A 16152-nucleotide genomic window follows, 5' to 3' on the forward strand; every position below is an offset into this window, starting at 1 on the left:
AGGATATGTGTCGGAAGCGTTTGCGGTAAAAATCATACATAAAGCATCCAATACATTTTCTTGACGAGTCCTAGGTATGCTTTAAAAGTGCTTGAATTATTTTGTTCTCTTACATGCTCTACTATACGTACCATGCGTGTAGGTAGTAACTTCATTTAGGTAGTATCACATCATGTATAATGATGTCTGTGAATCCCTAGAGGTGTGTACGCTCCAAAACGCATTCTTTTGGTACTCTTGGAGCACCAATATAAACTCATATATATTTTACTATCACCATAGCAGGCACTAAGGGAATAGTGTATACAAACTCTTCAGCCACCAATATATACTCATGGATCTCTTAAAATACTTAGAACCATACCTTCACCCTGGGTATAAGCTAGCATGAGGTCAAATAGGCACTTCAAAGTATACATAAAGGGAAAAAAAGTGCATTGGGCCAAAATGCATAGACTAGGTACTTCAGAACTACCAATTTGCTACATGCACCTTGTAGAAATATATTACATTGAAGATTACCTAGAGTACCTACATGTAGATGCTAGTAATACTAACATGTCAAAGGGGTTGGTGCTCAAAAGCACCAATTTAGACTTTTAAGTTCTATTAGGGTCCTCTTGGACAATGAATGTACATTTAATGGTAGTTTAAAACTACCTTTGTAAACTAATAGGTCCTTTACAACTATGAAAGTACATACCAATAGGCTCTCTTGGGCTACTTGGAAGCTTCCAAAGTACCTTGAGACTAGGTAGAAGCTAGCATGCAACCACTAGCATGTACTTTTGGAATACAAACTCTAGTAGGTACTTTAAATGTACTCTTTGTGGTACTTATTAAATTATCAATTTCAAGGACTTAGGTACTTTGCAAAAACTAGTACTTCATAAAGTACCATTTACATTGGCTTAGGTACTTTAGTACCTAACAAAAGGTTTAAAAAGTACCATGTTAGGTAGCATGTTCAAGTTGCAATGACTTTAACCTTATCTTCACAGACTCAAAGTTTTGATGATATTTTCTTTTCATTGGACAAGTGAAATTTTATAGGAGATTCCAAATGCAATATTCACACATGAAGAACTCTCTTAGATGTTTTGAGGGATTGAAGCCTTAGTTTTCTCGCAAGTTGAAGGATTGGTACACTTGTTGTTGCATTGCTCACATACAAATGATATACCTCAAGGATGCATTCAACCAGATGAGACAAAGCAAGACATGAGTGCACAATGAAGGGTGTGGCTACAAGTGTCAAGTATGCTTCATAGAAGAGGATCTAGGAAAGTGTGGAGCTATTACGTACATGCACAATAGTATCAACAAATTGGTTGAGATGGTATTATGTTCGAAGCAAGATGAGAGGATGTTTCATAATCTCTCTTGCTTGAAGGGAGAATGTGATCAATGTGGATCATATTGGTTAGTGCTCTGTCCAAAAGAAGAATCTCAAAATGCATTACAAATTTCAGTAAAGGTGTTTGAATACATTGCATCAGCCCATCAAGAAGGCAAGAAGCACAAGGACCTACTAGTCAAGGAAATGGGATGTGAAGATTTTACATCCTTTCTTAAAAAGAATCTCAACAATTCAAAGACATCATTCAAAGGTTTTCTAGAGAGGTGGTAGTCTTTGTTATAGAATTTGTTGAGAATTACTCTTTCAAGGAGCAAAATGAAATCCAATCAATGCATTTGTACTCTTCACAAGTCACAATCTTGGTGCACATCACCTATGTTCGATACGAGGCTGACAGGGTATTGAAGTATAAACATTTTCACATCTCTGATGACAAAGAGCATGACACATTGTTTGTGCAACATTGCATGCAGCTGTATAGTGTGTGGCTATAATAGAATGGACTCAACTCCTTGAAGCGGCACTAGGTCTGGTTAGACTGGTGTGCTGCTCAATTAAAGGTATCCAGGCCATTTTTCTTCGTGTCAAGGTATTCTAGCTTCTCTGATCACTTGAACATGACATCCAGTTTCTTGTTTTCTCCTAGCCTTTGAGACATGTCATTGATCTAGGTACTACTCTTTGACTGGCATTGAGATGCTATAAATTTTCTTTGCATCGGGCCATGGCAAACGAGAGCATGATGGGGCCGGTGCAATTGCAAAAAGGCTCTTACACATGAGCAATTGAAACCTGATGCATGGCACATGAAGTGTGACAAGGATATGGTTAGTTTCTTAAAACATAAATTTCATGATGAAAACACTCGGTTAGAGGTCACTCAAAGTTTTTGGGACGTCTAAGTGGCAGATTTGATGAGGGAGAGGAAATGGAATTGCAAGAGAGTGGAAGGGTCACGCTCTTTGCATTGTGTGAATGGGAACTCTAGGACTGACAAGTGTGCACTTTTCTACAAAGCTCTCTCATGTTTTTGTTAGTTTTGTATTTCAGAATGTTGGAGGTGATGCCTTAAAAACACACATGTCAAAAACTGGTAGTATATCGCCATTGAACCTTGGACACTAGTGACAAAGAAAGTGATCAGTCAAGTGACGATGAAGGATCTGATTTGCCTATGTATGATGGAAATCATGATGCCGTTAGTGATGCCCTGCGTGTAGGTGACAACTTTGCCATGAATACGAACGAAGATGGAGCAGACTTCTACCTCTTGAGGTTCTCAAAGGAAAAATACAAAGCAACACGAGCTCTAAGAGATTCTTGGGACAACTACATATTTTTGAATTCCTATTTGGCTAAGGGATACTACTATGAGCTAGTCGATGGTACTAAGGATGTTTATTACATACCTCCTGACCAGCCAAAAGTGTTATTGGCATTGCACTTGGTTCGATCCATCAAGATACCTTTGGAACCCTTGCATGAGGATCCACATCAGTTCATAATGTCTCTAGAGGTTTACAAAAATGTGTACAACAACATGCCAACGGTTTTGTAGGTCTTTGTATCTTTGAGCCTAATAAAGAGTTGTTTTGCTACAATTTTTGTTTGTTGTAACTGAGTCCTCCCAAAACACCTGTCACAAATGTAGCCTCTTGGTTTTCTTTTCTCTTTCAACAGTCCATGTGTGGTGTGTTTCTCTCTGCCCACTGCCAATTCTCACATGATATCAGAGTGTTGACAACAACAAACCGTTTATCTCCCATTTACTGTACCAACATGTGTACTTCAAAGTAATTTAAAACTTACTACAATTTAGGTTTCAAGCATCTGATCGCTTGTTCAGGTACTTAAAGCGGGTATCCAGGTAGTCTCAAAGTACCAACGATAGGTTTTTAGTGCATGCTCTACACTGTAGAAGTGTGTAGATTAGGTACTTAAAGTAACATGCATGAAACATATCTCTAAATTAGTTACTTTAAGTACCATTGTTGTTAGTCTCCCAGCATTCTTCACATGTATCTATCTGCAAGTAGGGTACCCTAAACTACCATTGTGGGTGTTTTGAAAGTTCCCTTTTAAAATACATGCATGCACATCAGGTACACCAAGTACCTTGGTTGGTACCTATATTGTTACTTTCTAGTGCTAGAATTCTACAACACATGTTTGTAATGACAAGAGGCCTCTAATGACTACAAAACATGGCCTCCAAAACACTTGACTTACGTGTTTGGCACCATCCACAGCCACATACAAACACACACACTACCCACAAGATAAATTGAGTCTAAAGCACAAAAACTAGAGTCCAAAACATGTTAAACTGACATAATGGAATAACGATAAATTCAACTTTTGTGTTGCCGATAAGTTACATGTTAATCACTCAGTATAGAGGCATTCAAAATGTTATGCAAAAAACCATCCCTCATGGGAAGTAAGTATATACATGGGTTAGAAGAGAGTGTTAAGCTGTAATGACAAAACATGGAAATACAAGGGTTTTTTACAAAGCTTGGCTTCCTAAAATTACATGAGATTTTCAAGGATGAGATACTAGGGCTAAAATTTCATTGGCATCAAATGTGGCCCCGTCAAGTATTCTCCATAGCTAGTCGTCTTTCCACCTCGCTTCAGTGTAGCTTTAACATAGTTGTTCTCCGATGTAGGCTTCACATTGAAGGTGAAAGCTTCGGCTGATTGATCCGTAGCATCACGCCACTTGGCAAGAACCTCTTGCAAATCCCTAGACAAGAATTCATTACTCTGATCCTCTAGGCCAGGTACAATGATGTAGGAACGATGAAAATTATAATGGAATTTATAAAGACTGTTGCCGATCAATAGCACATTTCTCGTACTGTATCGCGGAACCAGTTGTAGAAAATTTTGCAGATTCTTTAAAGAGAATGGTTTTCCACTTGCCATTTTGAATGTGGCTACATCACATAACTATTGTCCAACCCATCCACTGAAGTAGTCACAAAGCCCCCCAAAAGCTGCCTTGATTATTCTATCTACTCTGTTTAGCATTTCTTAACTCCAGATGTAAATATTTGCCCAACCCACGGCCCAAGTTAAGAACTGTTTTGCATCCTTGGGAACAAAGAGTTACTTGAAGAACAACAATTCCCGCTCTATGGGCATGCAAAAATCATACGTACAACAAAAATACTTCAAAGCCTCAGTCAAACCTATCATCCTTTTCATTGATGAGGTCGAACTGTTGTTGTTTCAAGATCAGGTGGCTGAGCATCCTGGGTTATCAGGATCTTTAATCCATGAAGTACAAAGGACACCGTTAAGATCAAACACTAATGCTGGTCGTGAGGGGATATCAAATGGTAGCGATGTGATATTTTTTGGAATATAGGAGGGTGGATATTTGATAATTATTATTTCTTTGACACGCAATTTGAGAGTCCCCCTTTTCTTTTTGTATCTCTATAAAAGACCTGGGTTTTACATACTTCAAGGAGTAGACTAAGCACTTTTTAACCAAAACAAGAGTGATGATTGCAATAAATTTAGAGATAGAGAAATGGAGGCTAACATAAAATTCTCACTTCTATTCAAAAAGCAAGAATCAAAGATTTTGTCATTACAAGAGAGTGCAGACACGAAGTGTCTTCAATGTCACAGTTTTTTGCAAACACGAGGCTTTGGGGGGTGGGAAATAATACTAGGATGCTGGAGGGGAGTACTTTTTCCGTGGGACTTCTTCGCAGGAGGAGGTGACTTTGGAACTTCCTTGCTTATTGATTTTCCATCTCCACCTAGAACCAAAATCCAAGCGACTTACACGCTGATGAGCATGAACATGAGCTATAGAGATAAAACTATCAACGAGTTTGACCCTACAAACTTCCTCTACCTGCTGAGATGCTTTTCTTGAACAAGACATGAGTAAAAGAGGTCTCACTATCATTCTCTTCCTCAGCCTTATTACTTTGCTTGTTTGAGCGGTTCATCTCTGATGCTCACATATTTTTGGACTGTCCAGTTGCACCATAAAGAGACACATGAATAAAACTCATCCAATGCCTGTAGTGAGCCAAGTCCTAGATAGCCAAAACAACTTACCATCAGCATGTTTCTTTCACTTCCTTGACTTTTTCACCATATCACTACGAAAGACCGGGGAATTTGGATTTGCATCACCATGAACCATGCGTTGCACCGCTTCTACCCCCTCTTGCGCTATAGAATCTCCCCTCTTAACATCAGCATATTCCATTGGTTCAATTTCCATTGGTTCTGGTTCACCTATTGTCTTTTGATAGGGCTCCACCTCATAAGCTGGGGTTTTGTCAATTGCCACATGCGAGCCTTCCTCGCAAGCTACATGTTTTGTCACTTGCCAAGGATGAGGGTTCCCTGCCACTTGGAGTGGACTGATCATCAAACTGCATGTCTGTGTGTATGGTGTGGGTGTTTGAAGTTGGATCAACATCTAGGTTTGGCACCTCAGCTGGTAATGTTGCCACATATGGCATATGATTGGAACCTACAACTACACCACAGAAGTTGTAGCTTGTGTAATCAAAAAAATTTCTTACATTCTTAACAAAATCTATTAATCTTGATAGGCATGGAGAATAGAAAACCAACCATTATGCACACGCATCGACTTTGCCAATTTTGGAATACTCTGCTTACAAGAAGGGTTGGCACATTCTTTCTCTGACCCAGACCATCCAGCAAAACACAAAGCATGGTATGCATCACCACACGCTAGTGTATACACACACACCACTTTGGAAGCCACAAAACCTAAACAACATGTAGCACATGCTCCTAGAACAGTCACTTTGACCTGTTGGTGACTCCCATGCTCACCATCTGTCGGTCATAGCAACATTGAGTCGCCTCTCTTCACTTGACCCAGCAAGCTCTCACAAAATGTGACTTGAGAAGCACTTGTAGCTTCTAATGCTGCCAGCTCAATTAGTTCTTTCTGCACCACACTTGACAAGTAAACATTAGTCCATGTCAAAAAGTACCAAGGATACACTCTAAGTACCTATAAGAGTACCAAGGACAAGCTCAGAGTACCAATCATAAGAACTTACCAAGCACATATGAAAGGCACTTTGCAACAAATGCATATGTACGTTCCCATGGTACAAACACATGCATGGTACTTAGGAAAAAAGAGACATGTAATTTCACAATGTACAAACACATGTGTGGTACTTTGGAAACAGTGCATATGTACTTTCAAAGTATTGACCTATGAAAGGTACCTTGAAAGATAAAGTCATATATTTTGTCAATGTACATATGATAGGTACTATAAACTCTACCAAGTAATACAACAATATGTAGAAAGTTGCTATGTGGGTACTCTTGGTTGTACCTTGAATTCGGACTACCATATAAAAATATACCATATTACTTAGACTCACAAAGTACCTTTAATCCTAGTCTAATGGAGGACTTTGTGATTTCCACCACCATCACTAAGATTTGTGAACCACTGGTCAATAAACTTGCATTGGTACTTACAGAAAGTACCGTGATCTACTCAATCCACCTTAAATGTTAGATTTTGAGAGTTCCATCTATTTGCTACCATTTATATGCTCTATGTGCAGTACCAACAATGCCTCATTGGTAACTACAACAAGTACCATGGTGTAGAAAATCAAAATCACATGGTGGAATCTGAGAGTTCTGCATCATTTTTACCATCCTTAGGCTTTGTGAAGCACCCATACGGATTCATTGGTACTTATATAAAGTACCATGACATATTTAATCCTTGTTAAATGGTGGGGTTTGTGTGGTTCTATCTACTTGTGTCTTGTTAAGTACAAAAAAAAACTCCATTGGAACTTGTGGAAGTACCATGCAAAACATAATCAGAGTCAGGTGTTGAATCTTGAGAGTTGTACTTGTCAAGTAATATCTCAAGACTCTATGAACCACTTAGAAAGTTCACATGGTACTTACATTGCACTTAAAAACCTAAATTCAAGGTTTAGTTTTACATTGCATACATCTATACGATCAACATCGTCTCTAATCTTTGAGTTGCTTGCATCAGCCCCTAGAGCTATCAATGCACTTGAAAGAGCAATGATCTTTGCATCAATTACCATCAGCTCAGAATAAGATGCACCCCACATGCTCCTCCCTCCATGTTGTCTTTTAGTGTTTGAAGCTTGGTCAATTGCCCTTGAAGCACTACTGCAGCTGAATATGTTTCCTCTATCTTCCACATGCTGTGGAGTTTCTCTTGTAGTTGCACTTGGCCTGCATTTAGAGTGCTTTCCACACTCTCCAGTGTACTCTTTCTTGCATCCAACATCTACTCCACTTTCGCCACGATTTGGAGATTAGTAAAACTACAATTCAAAAATGAGTGAGGGCCCAAACTGCAAGAAATAGAAGTTATCCCGCCATGGTCAATGAGAGCCTTTGGAGTGGATTGTGTGGTCCGAGTCACATGCTAACAATTCTTGTGGCACTTAGTTCAGTTCTTGAGCTTTTTTCTCATCTCATCCGAGAGCTTCTTGCAGTGATCTAGGACCTGCTCACCAAAAATAGCCCATGCAACCTTCCGCTGACCCGTTGGACTTTGCATGGAAGCTGGGCATCTCTCGTATATAAACAAGGTTGAAAACGTTGGTACAGCCAAACTGTGTCGATCTATGGAAGTGCAGGAAGTCGAGGCATGGAAGTTTGCAAGCAGATGGCAAAGTGTTTCAAGGGCTATTTGATGCAAGATATGGTTGGCGCTGTCATGATGTGTATGTCAAATGTGGATTCTAGCAGACCAACGGGGGTCTTCAAGCTCAGCCACTCGAGTCTCTTAAAGGCTCTTGCACGGGCTAGTACCATGATTTGTGATATGTTGAATGCTTGCACTGCTTGGACAAGGTCCGAGTTTTGATGATACTCAGAGATGGATGGATAACAGTTTATGATCATGAGGCCGGCGGCACGAAAAGTAAGACTTGGGCTTGCTTATGGTCATTGGCAATGTGACGGGAAGCTAGTCACATTTTTATGAGGTGGTGGAGATCCAAGATCGGAGGCGTGCCGTGGGTGTGCAGGCGGAGAGGTTGAAGGAGGCATCCAAAGGTCGACGGTTGCGGCATGTGCAAGGGGGCCAAGCCCAAAGTTTTTTAAAGCTATTATTAAAAAAGAAAAAAAAAGGGTGGCCAGATCGTGGAGCACTGCATGCAAAAGGTAGTGCTGCAGTCGACGAGGGGATTAAGGGAAAGGTTCGCCACTTGGAGTATGCATGGAGGTGGTGGGCCTTGGCGCCATACGGCAATTGTATAAGAAGGGGTCGGGTCAGTTTTGCAAAGAGGAGCGACCAATAGCAAGGTCACTATTGGCCTAGCACAGAAGGTGGAAGGCCGAGGTTGCGGCAGCCAGGGGTGGCGAAGTTTCGACAAGGAAGGGTTGCAGGTGATGCAGGGGAAGGTTGCCATTAGGTGGTGATTGAGGCTTGTGAGGAGCTGCAAGGGAGGCCAAGAGTGACCAGTGTGGTGGCGGTGGCTCAATGAGGAGGAGCTCAAAGGTAGCCATGGGCCGCAGGTTGACGACTTCATAAGGTGAGTAGGGTTAGGTGGTCGTCTGCAGGTGAGGTTAGGCAAGGAGGGCTGAAGGCGGGGTAGGCCAGGGAGCCGAGAAGAAGGAGAGCCACCTGGGGAGTGAGAGGCCGCCAAGGGGCAGGGCCATACGACTGAATTGAGATGCAGAGAGGGCGCCATCAATTTCCAAGATAGAAGGCCGCCAAGGGCCGAGAGTAAGAGGAGGCAGGCACTGCAAGGAGGGCAAGTCGAGGAGGATCACCGCAAGGGGCCTGTCAGTTGATGCCTATAGGTTGCGTCATCAAGGAGGAAGAGGGAAGCAAGGCCATGATGGGTTGATGAAGGCCGCCCGTTCATGCAGGGGCAGCATCGACAGGAGCTCATGTAAGGAGGGGTATAAGCAAAGAAAAGGTGATGCACCGCTTTGAGAGCTTATCCATGCACACTCTCTCACCCATACTTCACCATAGAATTTCCGTATGCTATGCCGGGGTTTTTTTCCAATTTAATCCATTGTTGTATATGATCTGAAGATCAAGCAAAATAAGGCTCCCTCTACTCATTGTTTGAGCATATATATAACATTGTCTTTCGAGCTCATGCCTGGGTTGTGTATGTGACTTGTTTTTGTACAAGCAAGGGGTGTGCAAAGGGCTACAAAAATCTTGTGGTATGTCGAATGTATTGAGCGAGTGAGTGTTATGTGTATGGTGGTGATATATGTCTTGAGGATGGAAGCTTGTGGGCAAACTTGAGTCTGCCAATGATCTTGAGGTGTCTGAGGGCTGGTTGGGTACGAGCTTGGGCATTAGTTGTTTGCAAATTGTGTATCTGGATGTGTGTTTTCTAGGGGATAGGGGTGTTGTGAGATCACTGAGCTATATAGAGGCATCGAGTTTATGTGTTGGTGGTTTTCCCATTTCCCCCTTTCCAATGTGTGTGTGATTTCTTTGTTGGTTGGTATGGCTTGATATACTTTGTGAAACAATAACCTACATTCTTCTGTGTATTCAAGCCGCACCATATGCAAGAAGATCCTAGCACCCTTCTCCCTTTTCTTTGTGAAGACTGCTAGCCAATCTTCATCTCTCACATCCTCATCAGACAAATGTTGGTACAGCTTGCCTTCCAAACTTGGACCGTACTCCTCGCGTAGCTCATGTTGGGTAAAGAAAATTCTGGTCTTCTTGGGATATTGAGGCTTCCCAGGTGCTACTATTGAGCATACAAATTTAGAGGGAAGGGGATTAGTCAAAACAATTCCACTGCCATGTAAAACTATGCATTCAATGTAATAAAACTAATGAAATGTGGACATGGGAAAAATAGTGGCAACCCTTTAACATCTAATTTTTAATCAAAAAGTACTAATTTAACATATTTATAGAAGAAAATGGGTGATTACCGTTGCTCTTATCAAAGGCAAGTAATGTGTCCTTTGATGACAAACTTGCACCACTCTAGGACCGTTTGCTACTGTTGGAATGCCAGTTGGTGGATGACATCTCAACCAGTGATTTGTTTGGTAAGGTGCACTTTCGTGGTGGTGTCTTCATTTCTGGTGTCCCAATAAAAAAACTATCAAATCTCATCCAACAATGAATGCAACACCCTCAGCGTAGAGAGAGAGAGAGAGAGAGAGAGAGAGAGAGAGAGATAGATAGATAGTTCTATTATCATCCTGGGAGGTCAAATATGACCTATGGGACCAAATGAACATGTCACGTGGTGTGAGTGGAGCTCATAAGTGACTCTCGATGCTCAAAAATGGTTGAAATGAGCGTCGCAATAGAGAGTCCACATCGTGGTTGGGAGAGGAAGGTATGTAGGGAGAGATCATGGCTGAATATATGGGGAAAAGAGGACCTAATGTGGTCAAAAGCTGAGCACTCAAGTAGTGTGTGGTACTCACTCTCTCGCACTTGACGAGGGCATAAGGTGCAAAGTCAATGACACTCCTCGCCAGTGCCCCAACGTCCTGTCTCGCAGCGTAGAGAATGGGAGCTAAGACGAATGGAGGCAATGGTGCGGATCGCACTCAACGGGATGGGCTCAAGGATGTAGTAATGGGTTCGGTTACCTCGTTCCGAGAAGAAGAGAGATTTGTAGTTTGGGGCAACGTGTGTGGTGTAATGGCTGAAGCGAGAACCTCCGGATTTCTCCCAAGCCGTGATACATTGGCGTTGTAAGAAGGCCTCATTAACTTGGGAGTCGATCGACGCATCCTTGACCAAGTGACATGCATCCCATCTTCCAAACCATTTCTTGATATCAAGCATCCACCCCGAACTTAGTATTTTGCTCTTGCATGTCTTTTGAACCATTTGACTTGCTTCATATGCGATTCTAGGAAGTCGATGCAAAGGGCTACGTTGTGTCTTATGCATGTACTCCACAACCCTTTGCATGCCCAAGACCTCAATGGGAAGCAATCCGGACTCAACAAGTAAGAGCATGTAGGGTGTTTGTGTCTTGACTTGGAGAAAGTTGGTGAGAAAACGCTTTTGGACATTCTCAAACTCTTTCCAAGTAGACTTCCCGATGCTTCCACCCCACACCTCCCCTCCATAAAGAAGCACCGGTATCACCAATGTGTCAAAGAGGTACTTTTTGAGAGCCCAACACTTGATCTCTCCTGCATTGCACATGTTCTCAAATGCATAATAGGCCCTCTTTCCGGCTTCCAAGTGACGCATTGCACAATCCTTCCATTTTTGATTGGATGGAACCTCAAGGCCAAGGTACTTGAAGTGGTCTACCACTTCAAGTTTCTCATTGTTATATACAATGCATGGATTTTCATCATTGAGGGTCTTTACAAGCATAACCTTGGTTTTGGATCCATTCACGAACAGCCCGCTATGTAGGCAAAAGCGTTCCAAGACATTCATAAGCTTTTGTGCATCTTCTAAGGTATGTGCCAAGAGCACTACATCATCGGCATAAAGCAAAAGCATGATCACCGCATTTCCAATCGTAACCTCTTCTATGCCTTCTTGCTGCATAAAGTCAAGAACCATGCATTCCAATTCATCAATGAGTAGCCCAAAGAGGGTTGGGGAAAGTGGGCATCCTTGTTTGACACCAATCGTGCTTGCAAAAAATTCTGAAATTCCATCTCCCATACGTAATCGACATATCACTTTTTGGTAGATGCGAAAGACTGCATGCATAAATTCTCTCGGCACTTGAAGGCTTTGCATACGTCTCCAAAGATTTCCTCGCGGTACCATGTCAAAAGCTTTCTTGAAATCCACAAAGCAAGAATACAACTTTTTTCCTTTCAATCGAGACGCTTCCATAAGAACTCGAAGAGTGACAAGGTGATCAATAGTGCTATGATGCTTTCGAAAACCTGCTTGACCAAGTGCACGTTTGCCATTCTTTTCAGCCCATTCACTTATCTTCATCTCCATGATACATCCAAATAACTTTGCCATTAAAGAACCAACCATTATAATGCGATAGTTGTTCATATTGTTTACATCTCCTCCTTTGTGCAAAGGTTTGATCCAATTTTCACTCCAATCATGAGGCATGCCATACTGAAGTGCAAGATTAAACATATCGCATATCCAATATCGTGTTTTCTTGCTTGTCCATTTAATCATTTCAGCCTTGACACCTTGAAGGTCACCTGCCTTGCGAGTAGCAAGTTTCTCAAGCGCGCGGCGATGTCATGCTCTTCGACTGTGGCTATAGATCACCCAAAGCAAAGTTTCGATCAAAAGAGTCAACTACTATCTACTGGGTCAAGAAACGGCTCCGTTTGTGTGTGTGTGTGTGTGTGTGTGTGTTTGGGGTGTGTGTGTGTGTGTGTGTGTGTGAGAGAGAGAGAGAGAGAGAGAGAGAGAGAGAGAGAGAGAAGGGATAGAGAAAGAGGGAGAGACACATAGATAGATAGATAGAGAGAGATAGATAGGCGGAGAGGGATAGATAGATAGATAGAGAGAGAGAGAGAGAGAGAGAGAGTAAAATAGAGGTATATACATATATATATATATATAGAGAGAGAGAGAGAGATAGATAGATAGATAGATAGTTCTATTATCCTCCTGGGAGGTCAAATATGACCTATGGGACCAAATGAACATGTCATGTGGTGTGAGTGGAGTTCATAAGTGACTCTCGATGCTCAAAAATGGCTGAAATGAGCGTCGCAATAGAGAGTCCACATCGTGGTTGGGAGAGGAAGGTATGTAGGGAGAGCTCATGGCTGAATATATGGGGAAAAGAGGACCTAATGTGGTCAAAAGCTGAGCACTCAAGTAGTGTGTGGTACTCACTCTCTCGCACTTGACGAGGGCATAAGGTGCAAAGTCGATGACACTCCTCGCCAGTGCCCCAACGTCCTGTCTCGCAGCGTAGAGAATGGGAGCTAAGACGAATGGAGGCAATGGTGCGGATCGCACTCAACGGGATGGGCTCAAGGATGTAGGAATGGGTTCGGTTACCTCGTTCCGAGAAGAAGAGAGATTTGTAGTTTGGGGCAACGTGTGTGGTGTAATGGCTGAAGCGAGAACCTCCGGATTTCTCCCAAGCCATGATACATGGGCGTTGTAAGAAGGCCTCATTAACTTGGGAGTCGATCGACACATCCTTGACCAAGTGACATGCATCCCATCTTCCAAACCATTTCTTGATATCAAGCATCCACCCCGAACTTAGTATTTTGCTCTTGCATGTCTTTTGAACCTTTTGACTTGCTTCATATGCGATTCTAGGAAGTTGATGCAAAGGGCTACGTTGTGTCTTACGCATGTACTCCACAACACTTTCCATGCCCAAGACCTCAATGGGAAGCGATCCGGACTCAAGAAGTAAGAGCATGTAGGGTGTTTGTGTCTTGACTTGGAGAAAGTTGGTGAGAAAACGCTTTTGGACATTCTCAAACTCTTTCCAAGTAGACTTCCCGATGCTTCCACCCCACACCTCCACTCCATAAAGAAGCACCGGTGTCACCAATGTGTCAAAGAGGTACTTTTTGAGAGCCCAACACTTGATCTCTCCTGCATTGCACATGTTCTCAAATGCATAATAAGCCCTCTTTCCGGCTTCCAAGCGACGCATTGCACAATCCTTCCATTTATGATTGGATGGAACCTCAAGCCCAAGGTACTTGAAGTGATCTACCACTTCAAGTTTCTCATTGTCGTATACAATGCATGGATTTTCGTCATTGAGGGTCTTTACAAGCATAACCTTGGTTTTGGATCCATTCACGATCAGCCCGCTATGTAGGCAAAAGCGTTCCAAGACACTCATAAGCTTTTGTGCATCTTCTAAGGTATGTGCCAAGAGCACTACATCATCGGCATAAAGCAAAAGCATGATCACCGCATTTCCAATCTTAACCTCTTCTATGCCTTCTTGCTGCATAAAATCAAGAACCATGTATTCCAATTCATCAATGAGTAGCCCAAAGAGGGTTGGGGAAAGTGGGCATCCTTGTTTGACACCAATAGTGCTTGCAAAAAATTCTGAAATTCCATCTCCCATACGTAATCGACATATCACTTTTTGGTAGATGCGAAATACTGCATGCATAAAGTCTCTCGGCACTTGAAGGCTTTGCATACGTCTCCAAAGATTTCCTCGCGGTACCATGTCAAAAGCTTTCTTGAAATCCACAAAGCAACAATACAACTTTTTTCCTTTCAATCGAGACGCTTCCATAAGAACTCGAAGAGTGACAAGGTGATCAATAGTGCTATGATGCTTTCGAAAACCTGCTTGGCCAAGCGCACGTTTGCCATTCTTTTCAGCCCATTCACTTATCTTCATCTCCATGATACATCCAAATAACTTTGCCATCAAAGAACCAACCATTATAGTGCGATAGTTGTTCACATTGTTTACATCTCCTCCTTTGTGCAAAGGTTTGATCCAATTTGCACTCCAATCATGAGGCATTCCATACTGAAGTGCAAGGTTAAACATATCGCATATCCAATATCGTGTTTTCTTGCTTGTCCATTTAATCATTTCAGCCTTGACACCTTGAAGGTCACCTGCCTTGCGAGTAGCAAGTTTCTCAAGCGCGCGGCATACATCTTCAATGGTAAAGAAGGGAGACATAAATGGAAGGGAGCTACAACCCTCCATCTTATCAACATTGGGTTGCTCATAGAGGTTCTTACAATGCATATACATATCCTCAAGAGTCAAGTCACCAAAGCTCTCAACGCGCTTGCCTTTTAGATTTTGCCAAAACTTGCCACATGCATGTGCTTTCTCTTGTGCTAAAAGAAGTTGTTTTTCGACTTCCCACCTTCTCCTCTTCTTTTGAACAAGTGCTTTGTATGTGTGTGAACATTCCAAGTAAACTTCCTTGTCTTTGATTGCATCCAATCTTAGCAAGTATTTTCGGGCTTGACTACATTCCATGTCAAACCATTTCTTCTTGGTGCTACCCTTCTTAGACCTTTTGCAAGACGTGTTTCACCGAAAAGCATTCCTTCGCACAAGAGAAAATTACTTCTTTGAAAACTTTCCACTTGCATTCTAATGTTGGGCTCCCTTGATGCTCTATCATGCTTAACATTTGGTCCACCATATCAGCATATATAAGTGCTCGTTTGAAGTCTAGACGTAGCTACAAATGATTCACATCATGATTGGAGGCTACATGCTCGGGTCGTTTACCACACTTGAGGTCAATACATAACATCCTATGATCCGATTCCGGATTCCATTCACCAATTGTAAAGCTTTGTATGCATTCTAGAGTGGCTTCTGAGAACAACATATAGTCAATCACGCTAGCACCATTGTGCTTTCTACATGTAAAGTCATTGGTGCCTTTCCATAGAGATACACCATTTGCAATGAGCATTCCGGTACTATTGCACATATGTAGAAGTGACTTTCCATAGTGATCCACTTCTTTTGCATCATTAGAACTTCGATTATACATGTATGAGTCATCCACTCTTCTTGATATATGCGGCATGTCGACTTGTTGTGTGTCGTGTTGTAACATATTTGTGCGAGCATTCATGTCTCCAAAAAAAATGACTTCACCTTGATCCTTGTAATGAGCAATGTCTTCCTCTAGTTCAACAAAGGGCTGATCTCTATCCATATTCAAGCGAGCATAAAAGTTGGATTCATAGTGAGGAATGTAGCAGCCGGCCACAAACATGACTTGACCATTTGGTGGGCTGATTTTCAGCCATAAGTAGCGTTTATACTTATCTTCTTTGACAATGGAAACATCTTTCAAACCCTTTTTGGTCATAC

Source organism: Adiantum capillus-veneris, chromosome 5 (genome assembly GCF_014529385.1).
Source record: "Adiantum capillus-veneris isolate H3 chromosome 5, ASM1452938v2, whole genome shotgun sequence".
Taxonomy (NCBI): Eukaryota; Viridiplantae; Streptophyta; class Polypodiopsida; order Polypodiales; family Pteridaceae; genus Adiantum; species Adiantum capillus-veneris.